Genomic DNA, 18,360 nt, shown 5'->3' on the forward strand with positions numbered 1-18,360 from the left:
AATGTCGCGCGGGGGGGGCCCTGATTAATGTCGCGCGGGGGGGCCCCTGATTATCGCACAGGTGGTGCCTTAGGCATGCCACAATAAAAGCCTAATCAGCATCTTGATATGCCGCACCTGTGAGGTGGATGGATTATCTCGGCAATGGAGAAGGGATCACTGACACAGATTTATACAAATCTGTGAACAACATTTGAGAGACTTGGGCCTTTTGTGCAGATAGAAAAAGTCTTAGATCTTTGAATTCATGAAAAATGGGAGCAAAAAGCAAAGTGTTCCATTTATATTTCTGTCCCGTGTATTTGTCCATCTATCGAATGTGCACGGGACAGCCCCTTTATACTGTTCACAGAGTAAACCATGACCACCTCTATGGATCTACCCCGAGGCAGCAGGTCACATATTGCATATAACAATGGTAGTCCTGCAGTGCCCCCTAGTGGTGACATTTCCACCTTCTTATACTCTTCTTCTATCACATGGTTATACACGTTACATAGAAGCAGGTCGATGGTGGAACGATCTGCAGACGGTCGGTCACGGCCTTGTAAGATGTTGACCGTTACGGTTTCCGAAACACATGGACATTTTGAGCACTAAACCATCTTGGATGTTATTTGGAAAAAGTTTGAGTAATTGGTTTTCTTTTTTTGCACTTACAGGCGTCCAAGATTGTGGTATCGGCCCAGCAGAACCTGGAGAGCTCGCCCGGCAATGCGCCTTTCCCTTCTACCATGACCCACCTCCCCCCTGAGAACGAGCAGCAGGCCCCGATTCAGGTGCAAGTCTTCAGCCCCGAGCCGCTGTCCACCCTCCAGACTCAAGACATTGCTCAGCCCAGCACTTTCCAGACGTCGCCTCCCAGCCAGAGCGACGGCGCCATCATGCAGCAGACGACGGCGTTTCAGGCCATGGAGTCCCAGAGCCGAGACGCCCTGCAGTCAGATCGGACGATGGTCGCCCTGACTCAGATGGCGGAAGCGACGCAGCAGGCTCAGCAGCCCGCGATGCAGGAGCAGATCTCCACCAGCTTGTTCTCCCCAACGAGCACCCAGATGCAGAACACCATCCACCAGTTCCAGTCCGGGGTGAGCGGCACTGGCACAGACGTGGACCTGGTCCAGCAAGTTCTGGAGGCCCAACAGCAGTTATCCTGCGTCCTGTTCTCTAGCCAAGGTGGTGGTGACAACGAGCAGCAGGTAGAAGAGCAGATCAAGTCTGGGCTGTTCCAGCTCATTGGTTCCATGCAGAATGCTCCCAATCAAAGCATGTTCTCGTCCCCGGACTCGGTGCACAGCCGGCCTGAGAACGTCCTCTCCGGGAGGCCTGAAAGTCTTCTTCAGCAGGCCGAGAACTCCCTGACTAGTCAGCAGCAAGCCATGGAGACCAATGCATCCATAGTGATGGAAATGCAGCAAAGTATCCACCAGGCTTCGGGGCCAATGCAATCGGACATGTACCAGACGCAGAGTCCCGGTGCCGGAAGCATCCAGTCCCCCGTGTACCAGCAGAGTCCCCACCTTATGGGCGGCCTCACCGCCAGCGAAGAGATGCAGATGCAGTGCGATATGTTCTCCACACAGGGAGTCACTGGGAACGATGGGAGCACTGGGCAGCAGCAAGTCTCTGCCCCCAGCTCCAACCTCTTCCAGTCTTCCGGGGCGCCGGACAATGATAATTCTCCGAGCCAGAGCGAGCAGATGCAGAGCAGCGTCTTTCAGTCCATCGTCCAGATGCAGCACAGCGGGGACGGGCAGGGTCAAGTCAACCTTTTCTCGCCCACCGAAGACATGCTCGGGGTCCAGACAACTGGCGGTCAGCAGCAAGGGACCGGACTGTTCCAACAAGCTGGGGACATGATGGGCCTCCAGCAAGGTAACTTTCTCCAGCAGCCTCCGCACCCGCACGCTCCGCTGTTCCACTCCCAGAATACCATGCAAGATACCCAAACTTTGGCCCAAGACACCCAAGGAAGTCTCTTTCACCCTTCAGGGTCCCTCGGGCAGCATCAGAGCGCCTCGTCTTCTCAAGACCAGATGCAGGCTGCTCTTTTCCATCCTCAAGACTCGATCACGTCTCCTCCCGAGCAGTCGGCCACGAATATGGCCACGAATATGTACGCTATGAGCTCTCTACAGAGCAGCCAAGTGCCTCAAGAGAAGCCGCTGTCGTTCTTCTCCAGCCAGAGCTCGCTCCCGCAGCTCCAGGGGGCGACCGGCCCGGAGCAGCAGGCGGCCTTTCAGCAACAAGCCCAGTTGTCCCACATTCAGAGCTCGGCGATGGCCCAGGAGCAGCAGCAGCCGCCACCGCAGAACCTGTTCCAAGCACAGAACCAACAGGCGGCCATTTTTCAGGCCACTCACTCCATGGTCGGCATGCAGGGCAGTCCTTCTCCTCACGAGCAGACTCAGAACATCCTCTTTAGCGCACAAAGCTCCATGGCCAATATGGCGGCACAAGAGCAGCAGCAAAGCATGCTGTTCAATCAGAGCCAGGAGCCGATGACTACCCAGGATCAGCAGAACCAAGCCTTATTTCATGCGCAGAACATGGACTTCCAGGCGCAGAGCCCGGTCACCTCTCAGCATGAGCAGCAGCCGTCACCCATGTTTCATAGCTCCCCGCAGCTCCAGCTCGTACAAGCCTCACCCACATCTCCAGAGCAGCAGGTGGCGCTATACATGACCCCAGCGTCCATGTCTGCCCTGCAGAACAGTATGGGCCAGGCGGAGCTGCAGCAGAGCAGCATGTACTCTCAGTCCATCCAGGGGACCACTCCTCCTCCGCAACAGACGGCCGCCATGTTTCACAGCGCAGCGGCGGGAGCCATGGGTCAGATGCAGGGGGCATCAGCGTCATCACCGCAGGCCACTGGGATGTTCCTATTTGGAATCCAGAACAGTAAGTTGCGACCTGATAACGTAAATTTGCAAATAATTTCTATATTATTAGTGTCAGCATCCCTTGCTGGTTCAGTCTCTGCACAGCTTGCACTGCTATTGTTAGTGTCTGCATCCCCTGCTGGTTCAGTCTCTGCACAGCTTGCACTGCTATTATTAGTGTCTGCATCCCCTGCTGGTTCAGTCTCTGCACAGCTTGCACTGCTATTGTTAGTGTCTGCATCCCCTGCTGGTTCAGTCTCTGCACGGCTTGCATTGCTATTGTTAGTGTCTGCATCCCCTGCTGGTTCAGTCTCTGCACAGCTTGCACTGCTATTGTTAGTGTCTGCATCCCCTGCTGGTTCAGTCTCTGCACAGCTTGCTCTGCTATGGACTCCTTTCTATATAGTCATTTTGAAGGGGCCCTGATAGAAATATTTTGGTGGTAAATACCCCTTTTTCGTGCCAATTACTGGGGTGTCACAGTTTAGTAATGATGGCTATGGGGGATACATATTGTAGCATTGATAAAGAAATGACTAATCTTCTGTATTCTCCGTACAGACTGCAGTCAGCTGATGTCTCCCGGAGCAGGATCGTTACCATGACCAGATGATGGCGCTAGCTCAATCAGGGCCAATCCCAAGGTGACGGGCAGACGGTGAGACGACGCTCCTATCCCAGCAAATGAATGAGAAACTCCTCAATGACAGCAGATCAGAACATGGAGAAGATCAGCGACTTACTGGTGTCTCTGCACAACCAGGGGAACAACATGTCCAGCTCTTTCTAAGCGGTAAGTGATCTGAGATCCGCCATCCATCTTCCTGAGCTGCGAGTTCTGCAGGGCTAAGTGCGTCCACCAGCACGTATGGGCACTGGGACCAACCCCAAAGTCAGGGCCAGCGAACGCTACCAGTATAACACAGTAATGCTGCTGTGCTGAGACATCCTAGTGGTTAATTACCAGTTCTACAAACGCTGTGCTTTTTTCTTTCTTTCTTTTTCTTTTTTCTTTTGCTTTCTTTCTTTTCTTTCCTTTCTTTCTTTAGTCTTTTTTCTTTTTTTGTCTTTCTTTTTCTTTTTTTTTCTTCTTTTTTTAATTAATTCTTTTTCTCTTTTTTTTTCTTTTTCTTTTTTTCTTATTTTTTTCTTTTAATTTTATTTTTATCTTTTTCTTTCTTGCTTTTTCTTTTTGTTTTTCTTTTTGTATTTTTTTCTCGTCTTTTCATTTTAATTTTTCTTTCTTTCTTTTTTGCTCTTATTTCTTTCCATTGTATTTTTTCTTTCTTGCTTGCTTTCTTTCTGTTATATCTTTCTTTCTTTTTATATGTATTTCTTGCTCTTTCTTTTTTCCTTGCTCTCATTACTTCCTTCTCTCTTTCTCTATCATCTCTCTCTATCATCTCTCCTTTCTTTCCCTGCCCACCCTTCATAATGACTTCTCCCGATGACTGTCCAGACCCAGCCAAACCCCTAAACTAATTCAGATCGTGACCCAAAATTTATTAGACCCTAGATCAGGCCCCCTAAATTAATGAGTTTACAACCAAAACCTCTCTGCATATACACAGTCCCCGTCAGCTGCAGGAGGGCTGCACTGCGTTTTTGTGTAGTGTTTTACATTTTATTGAGAAGGGGGTACTTTTAACATTTTTCTTCTCTTTTTAAATATTTTATAACTATTTTTTTTTTTTCCTTCGGCGCTCCATTGGAGACCCAGACGATTGGGTGTATAGCTACTGCCTCCGGAGGCCACACAAAGCACTACACTAAAAAGTGTAAGGCCCCTCCCCCTTCTGGGTATACACCCCCCGTGGGATCACGGGCTGCTCAGTTTTCAAGCTTTGTGCGAAGGAGGTCAGACATCCATGCATAAGCTCCACTGTTTTTAGTCAGCAGCAGCTGCTGACTATGTCGGTTGGAAGAAAAGTGGGCCCATATGGGGCCCCCAGCATGCTCCCTTCTCACCCCACCTTTGTCGGGTGTTTGTTAAGGTTGAGGTACCCATTGCGGGTACGGAGGCTGGAGCCCACATGCTGCTTTCCTTCCCCATCCCCCCTGAGGGCTCTGGTGAAGTGGGATCTTACAGGTCTCCAGGCACTGAGACCGGGCTCCATCCACAGACCCAGGGAACCTGCTGGATATGGAGCTGAGTATCGTCAGGGACAGGGCCCTGCTACATTAAGGTACTCTGTGTCCCCGGGCAAGCGCGCACCACACACACCAGCATTGCTGGGAGTGTTAGTGCGCCGGGGGGCAACAGCGCGGAGCGCTCGTGCTATTATTCACTGCAGCTTAGCTGAGTGAATTTATGTATTGGGAACTGTCGCGCCGGCCGCTGCTGGGTGTTTTTTGCACTGTGGCGCGGCTGGGACTTGTGGTGCGCCGGGGACTTCCGCGCTGGCCGTGCACAAGGACGGCCGCGCTTATTACTCGAGTCCCCGGCTTTGCGGCCTAGTTTTCGTTTCGTTCCCGCCCCCAGCCCTGCCAGTCAGGAGAGGGGCGGGACGCTGTACAGAAAGTCAGCGCCGAGGGCTGGAGTCTGCTTTGCATTCTCCAGCCCCCTTCACTGGACACAGTGGGACGCCAGTTTCCCGCTCTTCTCTGGGGCACGCCCACGGCCCGCCCCTCGTCACACGAGCTGGAGAAGGACGCCGGCAGCCATTCCTGCACGCAGTCCGAGCTGGGGAACGGAGAATGCTCTGGGCAACCAGTCACAGGGCTCTGGCGACCACACACCCGCGTTATAGGCGGGCGGTAAGCAGCACCTGAAGTGCTGACCCCACTAAATACCGAAGTGTCCATTTATATTTTATGCTTGTATGCTATACACTGCACTGTAGGTCGCTATTTTTGGCTATATGCCCTCCTAGATGGCGAGATAACAGCAGCAAAAAAGCAACGATGCTAAGGCACAGGCTTTCTATGCTGCTTGTATTGCATGTGCTGAAGTGTTCATTTGTACTTATGCTTGTATGTTATACATTGCACTGTACGGTCGCTACTCTTGGCTATATTCTCCTAGAGGGCTGGACAACAGCAGCAAAAAAGCATGGGCGCCAAGGCACAGGCTTTATAGGCTGCTTGTATTGCATGTGCTGAAGTGTTCATTTGTACTTATGCTTGTATGCTATACATTGCACTGTACGGTCGCTACTCTTGGCTATATGCCCTCCTAGATGGCTGGACAACAGCAGCAAAAAAGCAAGGGTGCCAAGGCACAGGCTTTATAGGCTGCTTGTATTGCATGTGCTGAAGTGTTCATTTGTACTTATGCTTGTATGTTATACATTGCACTGTACGGTCGCTACTCTTGGCTATATTCTCCTAGATGGCTGGACAACAGCAGCAAAAAAGCAAGGGTGCCAAGGCACAAGCTTTATAGGCTGCTTGTATTGCATGTGCTGAAGTGTTCATTTGTACTTATGCTTGTATGTTATACATTGCACTGTACGGTCGCTACTCTTGGCTATATTCTCCTAGATGGCTGGACAACAGCAGCAAAAAAGCAAGGGTGCCAAGGCACAGGCTTTCTGTGCTGCTTGTATTGCATGTGCTGAAGTGTTCATTTGTACTTATGCTTGTATGCTATACATTGCACTGTACGGTCGCTATTCTTGGCTATATTCTCCTAGATGGCTAGAATACAGCAGCAAAAAAAAAAAAAAGCAACACAGGCTTTCTATGCTGCTTTTCCTGCATGTGATACTGTTCCACCGGCAGGTTCCACTGACCCCCATTGTGTGCAATGCTCCCCTGTAGCACTTGGTCAGCCGGGGTCTCTACTAGAGGTGGCCAAAGGAACCACCTGTGAACCCTGTCCAGGGACAGGGACGGTGTTGCAGTTTCGGCTGATAGATTGTCATGGGATAGAGACTTTGCAGTCCAGACAGGCCATGGGCAATCTTGATCAATGCTCCCTGGCCACCCTCATTTGGAACATAATCAGTGCTCCGGGGGGGTCCCAGGCATTCCAGGGTAAAGGCTCTGACACGGACGACAGTCCCAGACAGTCTAAGCTAGCTCGCTGGGTGCGGCTCTCGGCTTCATCACTGGTCTGGGTCCCAGCAGGAGGACTCTCTGTATGATGAGGCAGACGTAGCTGATCAGGGCTTTGATCCTGACACCGCTCTCACTCCGGATACACCGGATGGTGACGCCATAGTGAATGATCTTATAGCGTCCATCAATGGAATGTTGGATATTGCTCCCTCAGCTCCCCCAGTGGAGGAGTCAGCTTCCCAGCAGGAGAAATCCCATTTCAGTATCTCAAGCGTACATTGAGTACTTTTCTGGCCACGCTGACTTCAGAGAAGCAGTTCAGAAACACCACGCTTACCAGATAAGCGTTTCTCCAAACGTATTAAGGATACACGTTATCCCTTTCCCCCCCAATCTCCAGGCTTGCGGCTAGATCCATAGTTGCAGTGGAGATGGGACTTCACTTAAAGATGCCATTGACAGACAGATGGACCTCTGGTTGAAATCTGTCTGTGAAGCTAACAGCGTGTCGGTTGCTCCGGCATTCGCAGCCGTATGGGCACTCTAAGCTATTTCAGCTGGTCTTACGCAGCTGGTCTTGAGCACATGTACATCTGTGCCGCAGGTGGTGTCCTTAACCTCGCAATGTCTGCATTGCGACTTACTCTATTAATGCTGTCCTGGAGGGACAGTCGAGGTTTCGGTCCTTCCCAGGCTCGGGCAGGTCCCAATTGTCCTCGTCCAAAAGGGCTCAAAAGGCTCAGAGGGGCTCAGATTCCGGCCGGGCTCAATCACGCCCAAGGAAGGCAGCCGGAGGAACCGCTACCAAGGCGGTCTCCTCATGACTTTCAGCTCTCTCTCTCCGCATCCGCGGTTGGTGGCAGACTTTCCCGCTTGGCGACATTTAGCTGCCACAGGTCACAGACCGGTGGGTGAGAGACATTGTGTCTCACGTGTACAGGATTGAGTTCTGTTCTCGTCCTCCGGCTCGATTCTTCAGAACTTTCCCACCCCCCCCCCGAGCCGATGCTCTTCTGCAGGCAGAAGGAGTGGTAATCCCTGTTCCTCTTCAGGAACAAGACACGGTTTTTCCTCCAATCTGATTGGGGTGCCAAAAAAGGATGGCTCTTCCGTTCCGTTCTGGACCTAAAACTGCTCACCAAGCACGTGAAGGCCAGGCGGTTCTGGATGAAACCTTCCGCTCCGTCATTGCCTCAATGTCTCAAGGAGATTTCCTAGCATCAATAGACATCAGGATGCTTATCTCCACGTGCCGATTGCTCCAGAGCACCAGCGTTTGACACGTTTCGTTATTGAAGACGAGCATCTTCAGTTCGTAGCCCTGCCCTTCGGTCTGGCGACAGCCCTACGGGTTTTCACCAAGTTCAGGGCAGCAGTGGGAGCAGTCCTGCACTCTCAGGGTCACTCTGTGATCCTTACTGGGACGATCCACTTGTCAAGGCACCCTCTCAAGAGGCATGCCAACACAGCCTGAACGTGGCGCTGGAGACTCTCCAGAGTTTCGGGTGGATCATCAACTTTTCAAGGTTAAATCGGGCACCGACCCAATCGCTGACATATCTGGGCATGGAGTTTCACACTCCCTCAGCGATAGTGAAGCTTCCGCTGGACAAGCAGCGTTCACTCCAGACGGGGGTGCAGTCTCTCCTTCAAGGCCAGTCACACCCCTTAAGACGCCTCATGTAGAGGCAGTCACTTTCGCGCAGTTTCATCTGCGTCCACTTCAATGGGACATGCCTTGCCAATGGGTTGGGGAGTCGACGTCCCTAGACAGGAACGTCTCCCTTCTCAGACGGTCAAGGACTCTCTTCAGAGGAGTCCATCCTTCAGATCAATGTTCTGGAAATATGGGCAGTGTATCTTGCCCTGCAAGCCTTCCAGCAGTGGCTGGAAGGAAAACAGATCCGAATTCAGTCGGACAATTCCACAGCGGTGGCATACATCACCCACCAAGGCGGAACACGCATCGCCAAGCCTACCAGGCAATCCGGCGGATTCTGATGTGGGTGGAAGACAGAGCATCCACCATATCCGCAGTTCACATCCCGGGCGTAGAAAATTGGGAAGCAGACTTCCTCAGTCGCCAGGGCATGGACGCAGGGGAATGGCCTCTGCACCCAGAAGGGTGTCAGGAAATCTGTAGCCGCTGGGGGATGCCGGACGTCGACCTATTGGCGTCTCGGCACAACAACAAGGTCCCGATTTTCATGGCGCGGTCTCACGAGCAAAGAGCTCTGGCGGCAGGCGCCTTAGTTCAGGTTTGGTCGCAGTTCCAGCTACCCTATGTGTTTCCACCTCTGGCACTGTTGCCCAGAGTGCTACGCAAGCTCAGCTCCGATTGCCGCCGCGCCATCCTCGTCGTCCCAGACTGGCCGAGGAGGTCGTGGTACCGGATCTGTGGCATCTCACGGTCGGCCAACCGTGGGCACTCTCAGACCGGCCAGACTTACTGTCCCAAGAGCCGTTTTTTTCCACTGAATTCTACGGCCCTGAACCTGACTGTGTGGCCATCGAGTCCGAGATCCTAGCGTCTTCAGGATTATCTCAAGACGTCATTGCCACCATGAGAAGGGCTGGGAAGCCGACGTCTGCCAAGATCTACCACAAGACGTGGAAGTTATTCTTATCTTGGTGCTCTGCTCAGGGAGTGTCTCCCTGGCCATTTGCATTGTCTCCTTTTTCCTCCCTTCCTGCAATCTGGTTTGGGAAAAGGTTTGTCGCTCGGCTCCCTTAAAGGACAAGTCGCAGCGCTGTCGGTATTCTTTCAGAAGCGCCTAGTACGACTTCCTCAGGTACGCACGTTCCTGCAGGGGGGTTATCACATTGTCCCTCCGTACAAGAGGCCGTTAGACCCATGGGATCTGAACAGGGTATTAATTGCTCTCCAGGAGCCGCCCTTCGAGCCTCTGAGGGATGTTTCACTTTCTCGACTTTCACAGAAAGTGGCCTTTCTGGTAGCGGTCACGTCTCTTCGGAGAGTGTCCGAACTAGCAGCGCGGTCATCCAAAGCTCCCTTCCTGGTGTTCACCAAGACAAGGTAGTGCTGCGCCCGATCCCAGAGTTTCTCCCTAAGGTGGTATCCCTTTTTCATCACAATCAGGATATCTCCTTACCTTCCTTTTATCCTTATCCATTTCATCGATATGTAATGGCTTTGCATTGTTGGATCTGGTGTAGAGCACCCAGAATCTACTTTTCCCGCACGGCGTCCCTGCGCCGCTCGGATGCACTCTTTGTCACTGGTCAGCGCAAGGGGTCGCAGGCTGCAAAATCCACCCTGGCTTGATGGATCAAGGAACCAATCCTTGAAGCCTACCGTTCTACTGGGCTTCCGGTTCCATCAGGGCTGAAGGCCCATTCTACCAGAGCCGTGGGTGCGTCCTGGGCATTACGGCACCAGGCTAAGGCTCAGCAGGTGTGCCAGGCGGCTACCTGGTCGAGTCTCCACACCTGCACCAAGCATTTTCAGGTGCATGCCTACGCTTAGGCGGATGCCAGCCTAAGTAGATGAGTCCTGCAGGCGGCGGTTGCCTCCATGTAGGGAAGGGCTGTTTTTACAGTCCAAACTTGAGGTATTCATTTACCCACCCAGGGACTGCTTTTGGACGTCCCAATCGTCTGGGTCTCCCAATGGAGCGCCGAAGAAGAAGGGAATTTTGTTACTTACCGTAAATTCCTTTTCTTCTAGCTCCAATTGGGAGACCCAGCACCCGCCCCTGTTTCCTTCGGGATTTTTGGTTTGTTCGGGTACACATGTTGTTCATGTTGAATGGTTTCAGTTCTCCGATGTTCCTTCGGATTGAATTTGTTTAACCAGTTATTGGCTTTCCTCCTTCTTGCTTTTGCACTAAAACTGAGCAGCCCGTGATCCCACGGGGGGTGTATACCCAGAAGGGGAGGGGCCTTACACTTTTTAGTGTAATGCTTTGTGTGGCCTCCGGAGGCAGTAGCTATACACCCAATCGTCTGGGTCTCCCAATTGGAGCTAGAAGAAAAGGAATTTACGGTAAGTAACAAAATTCCCTTCTTTTAGCCCTCTAAGAGACTTTGTTTCCTCGCATGTGTTGGAATTGCATTATATAGTAGAAATAACAATTTCTTACAAAGCCCACCCACTAAGATGGTGTCAATGGGGGGGCATGCAGTGGCACATCTCATTGGTTAAAACCATGCCAGAACCCACCCTCTATGTATATGTACTTTACTTTCTACGTCAAGAAGGGGTTAAAATGAGTATTCCGCCAATAACACTTCTCACCTTTTCACAATGGAGGTGTCCACAAATCCATCCTCCTTTATGAGTGAATGTAATAGACGTGTCCCCTCTTCTTTATATACAATGAGGTGGTTGTGCATGGGACCCCCCATACCCACGGTGGGGTTTCCAGTGGTCAGACCTCCACCGATCAGTGATTTGTAGATGGCTTACTAGTTGATCAGCCATTAATAGTACATCATATCCGCTGTATGTTAGAAGTCGGACGCCCCCTCTTGTATTTGACATAGATACTGTTATTTCTTGTTATACTTTTCGAAAATCAATAAAGTTTGTTATATATATAAAAAAAAAAAAGTCAGACACCTCCTTTAAATTTCCTAACGTCTCGTTTTATTCTTCTCACATTGACCATTTTTCTTTTCCCTTCCAGATGCGGCCGGAGCAGCGTCAATCCGATTATATCGAAACTGGATTTTTTTGTTTATCGTTCACGGTCCAAGTAGAAACGGTTTTTGTTTTTTGGGTTGTTTTTTTTTGTGTTGTGCCCCCCCCCCCCCCCACCTCATACTCATCTTTCTTCAGTATTTAGCGACCAAGACTACATAGCTAATATGATGTCATACTCCAGAAAGCCGTAACCTGCCCCCCCCCCCCCCCCCCCGGAGACCCCCACAAGGGGGAGCTCAGCGGTTAAAGCTTTCTCCAGTGGTTGTAATGTTTACTTCTTATTTCACCTTTTATGTCCGTGTGTTTTATGTAGGCGTGTATGTATGATATATAAATATGTACATAATATATATATATATATATATTATATATTTTTTTTTTCTTCCTATTTTTTTTTTTTTTTTTGACCCTGAAGGATCCATTTATTTTCCCTCCCAAAAAGCTGTGATAGTGTGAGGCAGCTGAGGACTGCGCTCTGCAGAACGGGCCCACGGACAATGGTTTCCAGCCTCGCTGGAGGCGGTGACGGTTCTGACCTTTTCGGCAATTAATGCTGCACTTAATCCTGTTTTCTGATGTCCCACGTTGGGCGCCATTGTTTTTCTATCTATTTGCTGGCCCCACGTTGGGCGCCAGATGCAGCCACTTTTACCTTATTGAGCCATGTAGATATATTTTGGTATCTAATCCATTTCTAGTTGCTCGTGTTCTTTGTATGCGTCTTCTTTAATCCTCCTCCATGGAGACATCCATTCGGGATCGGACACTTTTTAAAATAAAAAATGCCCCATCCCCTGATTTTTTTAACACTTTCAGTAGTGCAGGTCTATTACCAATATGAAGGGAACTTTTTTTTTTTTTTTCCACATCGAGGCCCAACGACGGCCCATTTAATTCTTCTGTTTTCAGTCGTTTCGAGTTTTTCTGAATGGTTTTTATCTAACGTGTGTTTTTGATTTTTTTTTTTTTGTCATCCCGTTTTATTGAAAGCTCTATTTTGTATCTAGTTCTTTGCTACATGTACTGAACAAAGTGCGCTAGCAGAAGTATATATAAGAAGTATATAAAGAGAAAAGGTTTATATATAAATACTATACAGAAGATTATTCTTTTTTGCACACATTTGTGGCAGATTTTGTCCGTCTTCGTCTCTGTAGCTCCTTTGGTAGCGGGACGGGAAGAACTGGAAATGCTGCTTTATATGGAATAGGGACTGGGGTATATGGGGAGGCAGGTAGGTCTGTGGGGGGGGGAGGGTCTTATTTAGGGTCTTCTTTATTAATACGGTCTATGCATCTTGTCATCCCAATACAAGGAGCCAGCGGTGCTGAACTTCAGGTATAACACAGATTGCAAACTGACAATGACCCTATACTACGGGATTAAGATGGGAAGCTTCTATAGGATATTCCCAGTAAAGACGAATACATAAAAGCCTAGACCTCATTCACATGAGCATGTTTTATAATGCTCTGTAGGCATTTTTCTATGGGCAATTGGCAACCTCATGCTGATTTTTCCACTATTGATTTAACAACCTTCACCCAAGTGACTTAAAGTTACTTAGGTTTAATAAATTAGAAAATGTATCCAACATACTCAGTCAATATGATTTTTGGTTGGAGCATTTTTTTGCATCCATTCCCACAAGTACAAAGTCTGTTTAGTCTTATTTTTCCACTAGTGATTTAACAACCTTCACCCAAGTAGCTTAAAGTTACTTAGTGGTAGAAAATCTATCCAACATGATCACCTTTTATATTGAATTTCCATTGTAATCAGTGCAAATGGAGTCCACCTTTTTTTTTCGAAATATTTTTGTGTCCTGTAAACAACCTTTAATGGTAGACGGATCCTAAATGACATAGAGAAAGAGCCAAAAAAGTAACCTTTGCTTGGTATTTATATCTGTAGGTTACATAGTGTCTGTGCAAGTTTATATAAAGGGGGGTAAGGATGGTCTGGAGGATCCCTTTAAGAGGCAGCACATACTAAACAGCAGACTGAGGCAAGGGTGGGCTTCAGAATATGCACAGTGACCAGCAAGACCAGTGTATTGGCTCTTGTACTGGAAATTCAGTATTGTGGAGTGTGGCCTTGGTTCAAACTCCCGACCTATTCATTAGGCTGAGAGTATAGATCTCATACATGGTCACATAACTGATCACTTTCCTACCTCCTGAGGTTACAATTAAGGATTGCCCAAAGATTGCAGAAGTGATGTATTAGCAACGGCTCATGAGGAATTGCTGCCCATTGTCCAATGAGAACTTACCAGTACACAGGCCTGGCCTTAAAGGGGTTGCATAAAAGTAATTAGCTTTTTTTTTCTAGCCCATTGGCTGTTCCATCTTGACTGCATTGATATAAGGCTCAACTGTAATACCACAAACAGCCTATGGGCAATGGTGGCGCTATAACTGAATGGCTGACTTCTCAGCTGAATTTCACCCTCCAGAGCTGCACTCGCCGACAACAGGAGTCGCCTTTGAGCCCATTCTCTTCTTGATACGTTTTAGAGTTTTAATTTTTGAAGGAATTTGCAAAAAAAATAAAAATTATTACTGACGGTTTCATAACCAAAGCATCAAACACTACGGACTGAACACTAACATCTGCTCTATAATCCGAGCGTTCAATAATTAGAGGGGTCATCCCAGAGCAAGTCTCATAGTTCAGGGTTCAGCTACTCGTGGCTTTCCAGCTGTTGTGAAACCACAACTCCCAGCATGCCACGATAGCTAACCGCTGAACTGCACGGTTTATACACGTGAGGCAGCAAACCTGGTGTCTGTCGCAAGCTTCCGCCAATTACATATCCATGGTTGCTGATCGCCCCCTGGTGGTCTTTTTTTCTTGATGTGTAATACAGGATGAGAAGCTGCAGTAGCCGGGGGTCACTTAAGGGGGTACTAGTGAGACCTGCCGAGAAGCTGCAGTAGCCGAGGGTCACTTAAGGGGGTACCAGTGAGACCTACCGAGCCTCCCCATCCCCCTCCCATTAGAGAGCGGTGCAGGGCACGGCTCCGGGGGTCACGAGCAGCAGTTTATTGTCTACCAGCTACAAGCAGATCGTTCTGTCGAGTGGCAGAGGTATTTTTATTGTTTTTAGCAATCTTGTAATAACGTGTTAAATATTAAACAAAGGATATTTTGCTTCTATCGGGACATTTGTATACTCTTTGCAATTATATTTCTGTAAACTGCTTAAATCAATAAAAACATTGAAAGTTTTCAGTCTGCGTGCTGCGCCTCATTCATCTCAGGGTAAAAAAGGGACACAATAGTCTCATTAATTGAGGGTCTATAAGATTATAGCAGGGGTCACCCAGACTACTGCAATTTATATTCTGGCGTCTTAAAGGGAATGTATTAGAAAATTAACTTTAAAAAGGGTCGTCCATCACTGGTGAATCTTGAGCAAGCGCTGGAGCTCGCCGATTCCTAACAGTGTGAAATGAACACACTGAACTGGAAGAGTCACATGGCTGTATAACTCAGAATCCACCATTCACAATAGGTGATATCACAGCTCACTTCCTCCCCTTCCTGTACAATGACTGATATCTACTGTATATTGGTATTATCAGTCATATTACAGGAGGGGGAGGAGGTGAGCTGTGATATCTAAGGATCCACCTTTCACAATAGCTGATATCATGGCTCACCTAGTCTCCCTTCTGAACAATGACTAATATCTACTGTATATAGAAGTTTTGTCAGTCATTGTACAGGAGGGGAGGAGGTGAGCTTTGATGACTCAGGATCCACCATTCACAATAGGTGATATCACAGCTCACTTCCTCCCCTTCCTGTACAATGACTGATATCTACTGTATATTGGTATTATCAGTCATATTACAGGAGGGGGAGGAGGTGAGCTGTGATATCTAAGGATCCACCTTTCACAATAGCTGATATCATGGCTCACCTAGTCTCCCTTCTGAACAATGACTAATATCTACTGTATATAGAAGTTTTGTCAGTCATTGTACAGGAGGGGAGGAGGTGAGCTTTGATGACTCAGGATCCACCATTCACAATAGGTGATATCACAGCTCACTTCCTCCCCTTCCTGTACAATGACTGATATCTACTGTATATTGGTATTATCAGTCATATTACAGGAGGGGGAGGAGGTGAGCTGTGATATCTAAGGATCCACCTTTCACAATAGCTGATATCATGGCTCACCTAGTCTCCCTTCTGAACAATGACTAATATCTACTGTATATAGAAGTTTTGTCAGTCATTGTACAGGAGGGGAGGAGGTGAGCTTTGATGACTCAGGATCCACCATTCACAATAGGTGGTCACAGCTCACCACCTCCTCCTGTACAATGACTAATAACACCTCTCTCTGTGTGTGTATATATGTATGTATGTGTGTGTGTGTGTGTATATATATATATATATATATATATATATATATATATATATATATATATATATATATATATATATATATATAAGATATTGTCGCGGGCAGGGAGGGCGCCGCTGCGCTCGCTAACGCTCGGGTCCGGCGCTGCTGCGACTTCTGCTCGGGGACTCGAGCGGCGCTCCTCGCCCGTGAGTGAAAGGGGGGGTAGTTTGGTTTGGGGATTTGGTCCATGACGCCACCCACGGGTTGTGGTGAAGATGGGCACCACCGCTGCTGGTGACAGGGATCCCGGGAGCGATGGTAGGGAGCAGCTGGGATGTTGTTTTCCCCCTCCATGGGTGCAGGGTCGCTTGGATTCGCAGCGCGGTGCCAGACGGCACGGTAGTACTCACTCAGCCACAAATGTACGCAAAGTCTCTGGTAAACTAAACGGCTGGATGGACGGGTCCCGCAGCCGGCTGCTGTGGCTTCTCCTGGACGGTTGGTGGTGACTGCCTTTCCCTGCACCTTTGTGTATGTTCGGTCCCAATGGATTCCCACCAGTTACCCGCTCCCCAGCGTGTGTATGTGCCGGAGGAGCCCTTTTGCCCGCAAGCTCTGGCCCTTGGAACTCTAGCTGTGGCGGTAGCTGTATTTCCTTCTGTTGGTTGGGCGGTTGCCTTCAATCGGGTCTTGGCTGTTAGTGACCGGAACCCCAGGGGTTTCCTGACGGATTTGACCTCTAATGGTGACTCCAAGCCTGGTCAGGGTCTGCAGGCCCTGCCTGTGTGTGCTGGCTTCACTTCGCTCCCCGGTTCGGTACCGGCGGGCCACCGCCCGTCCCCGGTCCCGCGTTGATCTGCCTCTCCTGCAGACGGCCACCACAGTCTGCCAACCTTGCTCTTGGTGCCCGGGCCACGTACCTTGGCACGGTCAGTCTGCTCCTCCACTGCTACTTCACACCTTTCACTTCACTCTCCCTAACTGATCTGACTTCCTTCTCCCGCCTCCAGGTCCAGGCCTGTGTACTCCTCAGTGGGTGGGGCCAACCGCCTGGCTCCACCCCACCTGGTGTGGACATCAGCCTCTGGATGGAGGCAACAAGGATTTTGTGTCTGGCTGATGTGCCTGTCTCGGGGTGGGGTGTCTGTTGTAGTACCTGTGACGACCTGGCTAGTCCAGGGCGCCACATTATTACCTATGGTGAATCGTGTTATCACAGCTCACTTCCTCCTCCTGTACAATGAGTGATAACGCAATGTATACTAGATAACAGGATCCACCATTCACAATAGGTGATATATAGTGTATATTGAGCTATCACTCATTGTACAGGAGGAAGTGAGCTGTGCTATTGCCTATTGTGAATGGTGAATCTTGTGTTATCTACTATATATACAGGGGTTATCAGTCACTGTACAGTAGGGGAGGAGGTGAGCTGTGACATCTATTGTGAAGTATCCTGTGTTTACTGTATATAGGTGTTATCAGTCATTGTACAGTAGGTGAGCTGTGACATCACCTACTGTGAATGGTTGATCATGTGTTATCTACTGTAATATTGAGTTATTAATGTACAAGAGGAAGAGGAGGGGAGCTGTGATATGACCTATTGTGAATGGTTGGGTGTCACAGCTCTCCTTCTACTACTGTACAATGACTAATAACTCAATATACAGTAGATAACAGGTTCTACCATCCACAATAGGCGATGTCACAGCTCACCTCCTCCTTCTCCTGTACAATGACCTTTGCAAAAGATAGCATGCTCAGTTAATACTCTTATATAAAGAAATACGGTCCAAACTAATCTGTGACAAAACAGGAATTAGGAGTCTAATCTGAGACCTACAAGTTTTATATTAATCTGGTGTTTTGTTTTTCATATTACAATTAGTTTTAATACTTACGCATTCCCTTTAAGAAAGGGGTGTATTGACCACTACATTGGTGGCCACTCACCATCTGCAGAAACTAATAAGTCCTTAATCTCGAACTGGATGGAAAAGGAGTTTGTTGGATTTTTGTAACATCTTACATCATGTTGCAATATCCAGCACCACCACTAGGTGGAGACAAACCTCTATGCATGCTCGTATGGCTGCCACTAATCTATATTTCTTCGGCGCTCCATTGGGAGACCCAGACGATTGGGTGTATAGCACTGCCTCCGGAGGCCACACAAAGCATTACACTAAAAAGTGTAAGGCCCCTCCCCTTCTGGCTATACACCCCCAGTGGGATCACTGGCTCACCAGTTTTCTGCTTTGTGCGAAGGAGGTCAGACATCCACGCATAGCTCCACTGTTTAGTCAGCAGTAGCTGCTGACTCTATCGGATGGAAGAAAAGAGGGCCCATATAGGGCCCCCAGCATGCTCCCTTCTCACCCCACTTGCGGTTTGTAAGGTTGAGGTACCCATTGCGGGTACGGAGGCTGGAGCCCACA

The 18,360-nt window shown here is 49.0% G+C and overlaps 1 protein-coding gene and 1 pseudogene across 1 annotated transcript in view; both read left to right on the forward strand.

Annotated features, from left to right (window-relative positions):
• Window positions 1-18,360, forward strand: part of UTP4 (UTP4 small subunit processome component) — a 480,982-nt gene that overhangs the window by 31,247 nt on the left and 431,375 nt on the right. The window lies entirely within an intron of this gene.
• LOC142255038 (nuclear factor of activated T-cells 5-like) lies at window positions 511-14,784 on the forward strand (annotated as a pseudogene).

This window comes from Anomaloglossus baeobatrachus, chromosome 10 (genome assembly GCF_048569485.1).
Source record: "Anomaloglossus baeobatrachus isolate aAnoBae1 chromosome 10, aAnoBae1.hap1, whole genome shotgun sequence".
In the NCBI taxonomy this organism is placed as follows: Eukaryota; Metazoa; Chordata; class Amphibia; order Anura; family Aromobatidae; genus Anomaloglossus; species Anomaloglossus baeobatrachus.